Below are 4713 nucleotides of genomic sequence, written 5' to 3' on the forward strand. Positions count from 1 at the left end.
TCCCCTACATATGGAACTGGGCCACTATGGGTTAACTGGGTAGCTGTGCTCTTTGTAGAATGCACCTGAGTGGCTATGACAACTCCTGTACTCTGTCACCAAAGGAGTAGAATGGACTCAAAGTCCTGTGGGAACTCTTTGCTCTCCCCACTCCACTGCTCTGCTTTGTGCAAATCCTGCTTGCTCTATTCCCAGGGAAACTCCGATGGAATTAAACTTCATCGATGTAAAAAGAGGTATGCAAAGAAAAACAAACTTTTCTCCAGCGCTCTCAAGACTGACAGGAGTCACTTGCTGAGCTGCCAGCATTAAAAGCTGCTTTTTGCTCCTGTCTTCCTGTTAAGCGTGATCTGTCCAGGGTCTTCACAGTTTTCTGCTTCATTTAGAGACACACATAAATCTTTGTTTATCAGCACATTCAATGTCATACACATTAGAAGGAAAATTAAAACAATTGAAATGGCCAACAAGGGGAAATTAATTTACAATTCATCCATGGTTCAGGATAATAAATTATATTTACCATGCGATTACTATTAACCAGTCATGGCTCTAAGCATTTTATTTCTTAGCTCAGTTAATCCCCATAAGACTGTCAGTCTCACATTTCATCTACTCTAAGACATCCTCTGTAGGAGGTTCCATTATTTTCACCTCCACTAAGAAAAAATGCTATCAATTATGACATAGTATTTTTTAATTATTGATAGTGAGACACTCATTTCAGAGAAATTAAAACATGGAATAAAGGTCTATTCTAGAGTTGAAGGGATATTTATTTTATTATAAAATATTTTAAATATTTTAAAATTATTATATAAAATATAGTAATATCCATTATTTTATATGTGAGAAAACTAAGGCAGACAGAAATTAAATAAGTTGCCCAAAATAAAAAAGGCTGAAAGTAGATGTAGAATAATGGCTTGGGTGACCAAAAGTCCCAGCCTTTAAAGATACACAAACTTTAGAAAACATAGAGAGCTTTTGGAAAGACTGCAGATCATAGGAAATACTTCTCTTAGAATCCGAAGAGATTCTTCTCTGACCTAGAAAGCTCTGTCCATTGGAAAGACTGGGGGTGTGGTATGTGTTTGTGGTGCTGGGGTTCGGGCTCTAATCCTGAGCTACGTTCTCCAGTGCCATCAAAGGGATTTTATCTTCCCTGCTACCCTGCGAGATGCTTTGCGTTGACGGATCCCATTGGCAACCTTTTCTCTCCCTTGCAGGTTTCTAAGCAGTTAGCTGCTGCCGCTCAGCTAACATGAAAGGTCAGTTAGATGGAAATTGTGCACCAGGTGCTCACTGGCAAGCATTTTCCAATGTGAACGTTAGCTCTCAGCATGGGACACTGGTGTTCCTACACCTTGACTTTATATACTCCAAACTAAGTCTTCTTTCTCTTTTTGAGAGGCTTAGGGCTTCCAATATCAGTCCAAGGGTTTGATTCTTTCTTCAGAAGCATTCGGGAGCTTATGGGGTAAGATTAGGGATCTGCAATTTTCACAACTTCTTCCGTATGCTAAAGCCTGGAAACCATTGCTGTCATGACACGCATGTGCACAGTCTATGAACTATGTGTTTACTTCTTAATGTACTTTTTCTGAAGAGCTTGTTTACCACATGGAACACATCTCATGGAACCCAGCTACTGGTAAATAAACACTTTTCTCCATAGAGAACAGTGAATGGATTTTTTACACAATTTTTGACTTAGAATTATATTAATTCAGTTATATGTGATTTTTAATTGTGACTCCATCTTACAATAATGAGTTCTTTATTTTTTGGTACTGGAGATCGAACTCAGGACCTTGCACTGTCAGGCAGGCAGTGGCACCACTGAGCTACATCCCTGGCCCTTACAATAATGAGAGCTTGAACTTAGACCCTCAACCAGCCCATGAACTCAGACACATAGCCACCGGTATAAATGACTCATTTCTGTGCTCACCACATTAGTACTAACTCATGTCTTTTTTCTTTAAAGAAAAGGAAAGAGCCTTGGAGGAGGCAAAACGGAAGTGAGACTGCTTTGCCATGTTTCTTTGCTCTTCAGGCTCTTCTTGTCCCTTTCAGAGCCACTGGCTCTCCTGGGAAATCCTGCTGCCACCAAGCTCCCTGTGCAAGGAGGGCCCAGGAAAGCAGCCTTTAGCTGGACAGGGACCAGCACCTCGGAGCAGTCTCTTCCCCCTTCTTCAGATGGAGCTCGAAATTTCTCCATGGTGCAGCCACTCCTGCCTGGTACGTGGCATCCCAGCTGGGTTAGGGAAAGAGAAGCCTACCTGAGGCACCTCTGAGGAAGGCCTGTGATTTTAAAAACCAGGCTTGCTCCATGTTTGAAAAAATGAGCACTCTGCGGAGTCCCTGAGATTAAAACTTGCCCTGGAAATTGACCTTTCTGCAGAGCCCTTTAAGATCTCCCTAAAGCCTTGGCAAACCATGCTAAACATTTGACAGATTCTTAGGTGGGTATTTCCTTAAAGATGTCCCACATCTTATCCAGTTCAGATATTTTTCCAAGAACCTGAGGGAGATTTGCAATGGGATAATCCAGTTCACATGGTAAAAATGAAACCATGACCACAGAACTTATGATGCAATAAAGTGAGTGTAATAAAAGAGACACTAAAGGAAACCGGAAGCTTCCGTGTCTTAAAAAGAAAAACCACAATTCGCCTTCAGCCTGCTGAATTGCTTACCCCAGTTTCTCCAGGCGCAGACCTGGGGTTTCTGTTACTAACCCCGGGCCTGTTCCATTGAAAGGAAAATCCAACCACCAACCTGGCTCTCCTGCAGTGAAAAGGTTAAACACTTCACTCTATGACTTTCTTTTTACTATACTCTCTCACTGTTTTCTACATTTACACATTGAAATAATAAACACAATTACTAAGTTTCCTAGTTTCACTAATAAGGAGTCTAAATCTCTGAGGGATTAAACGGCACTTCCAAACCATACTCCAAGTAAAAGGAACATGTATGTCATACAATACTAAAGTCTGTTCATTCTTTTATTCCAGACTTTCCATCTGGGGAAAAAAATAAAAATACCATGAAATTAATTGTACCTGATTTTGGTATACTTGTAAAAATTAGATAGGACAGCATTCTTTATATGCATCTTTCTGGAAAGTGCTACAGGTAATAGATAGGATTTGAGGTCCAAAAGCTCGGCCTACTTCTATTATTTGCTACTGATATAATTCTGAGTCACCCCTGGACCTCAGTCTTGTCATTTATAAAGTGCAGGTATCAAAAATCAAAAGCCAGAGCCCAGAAGGAAGCTCCTCTGCTGCCATCCCAAGCTCCTAGGGCAGAGAAGGTGAGCCGCATGGGCGCCAGAAGCAACCCCCCCACGGAAATGAGAAGACACGTAAACAAGCCTCAAAAACAGACTTCCGGATCACCTACAGCAACCCCAAAGGGAAACCAGATGGAACAATCTGATCCTCAACCACCTGGACTCTCTGAACTGGCAACAAAAGAGGATCTGGGAAAAATGAAATCAGAAATAATCACTCAGATATAAAGTGCAGGTATGGGGAGAAATCACCTCCATGACCTTTTCTTACCTGGAGACTCGCTGCATGTCAACTAATAACAAAATGGGAGCATTTGTGGAAGTGACGCGTAGCTAGTTGTCTGCAGTGACTTTTGCCTTACACTAGGTTGCCATCATCTACAGCACTATCGGCATGTGAGGGCCACAGTCTCAGAAAGATCCGCTGTGACCCCAGCAAGCTCAGAAGCGCCTCCCATGGCCCTCTCACTTCCCCATCTGTTCGCTTCCTGCCGGGCACTGGCCGCAAGCTGCGTCCTTGCAGGTATTCGCTGACCGGTCCAGTGTCTCCCCCCCCACACCCCGCCCCGAATACGCTGTAGGCCTCTGGGTTTTGCACACTGCTGTTCTGTGATGAGCACATGACCTCAGATGCAAGTATTTGTTCTGCAAATGGATGAGTGAGAAAATTGTTTTAAAAATGGCTCCATGGAGATTCTTCTGCAAGATTAATTGTATTTATGTATTTATTTTTTGCAGCACTGTGGATTGAACCCACAGCCTTCACATTCAACTACATCCCCAGCTCTTTTCAATTTTTTAAGTCAGTTTCTGTTTAAGTCACTAAGGTGCCCAGGCTGAGTTCAAACTTTCGTTCTCCTGTCTCAGCTGCCCAGGGTGCTGAGAAAACAGACATTTACTGGCTGTTTGCTTCTCATATTAACTTTGAGCAAGTGTGTTGGTACCCACCTGTAATCCTAGCATTCTGAGAGGCTGAGACAGGAGAATTGCAGGTTTGACCCCAACCTAGGAAAGAGCAATACAGTGAGACCCTGTTTCAATTTTTTTTTTTTAAAAAAAAGGGGGCTGAAGACGTAGCATAGTGCGAAGCCCTGGGTTTCTTCCCTCAAACTGAAAAAAAGAAAGAGATTGTATGACCTCCTTTAACGTTGACATCTGCCTTGTCTCTTCTTTTCTCTTCTGTTTCCCTTACTTTTCCCTCCCTCCCTCTCTTCTTTCTCTCTCTCTCTCTCTCTCTCTCTCTTCTTTCTTTCCTTTCTCGATACTGGAGATTGATCTCAGAAGTCCTCTAGCACCAAGCTACATTTCTAGCCCTTTGTATTTCGTGAGACAGGATGTCGCAACCCTGCCTGGCCCACAATACAGTCTCAATGTTTGTGTCTTACAAAGAAAACCAAATTGACGCTCAC

Source organism: Heterocephalus glaber, unplaced genomic scaffold (assembly GCF_053883595.1).
Source record: "Heterocephalus glaber isolate CG9 unplaced genomic scaffold, H.glaber_assembly_v1.0 deba00000738, whole genome shotgun sequence".
Taxonomy (NCBI): domain Eukaryota; kingdom Metazoa; phylum Chordata; class Mammalia; order Rodentia; family Bathyergidae; genus Heterocephalus; species Heterocephalus glaber.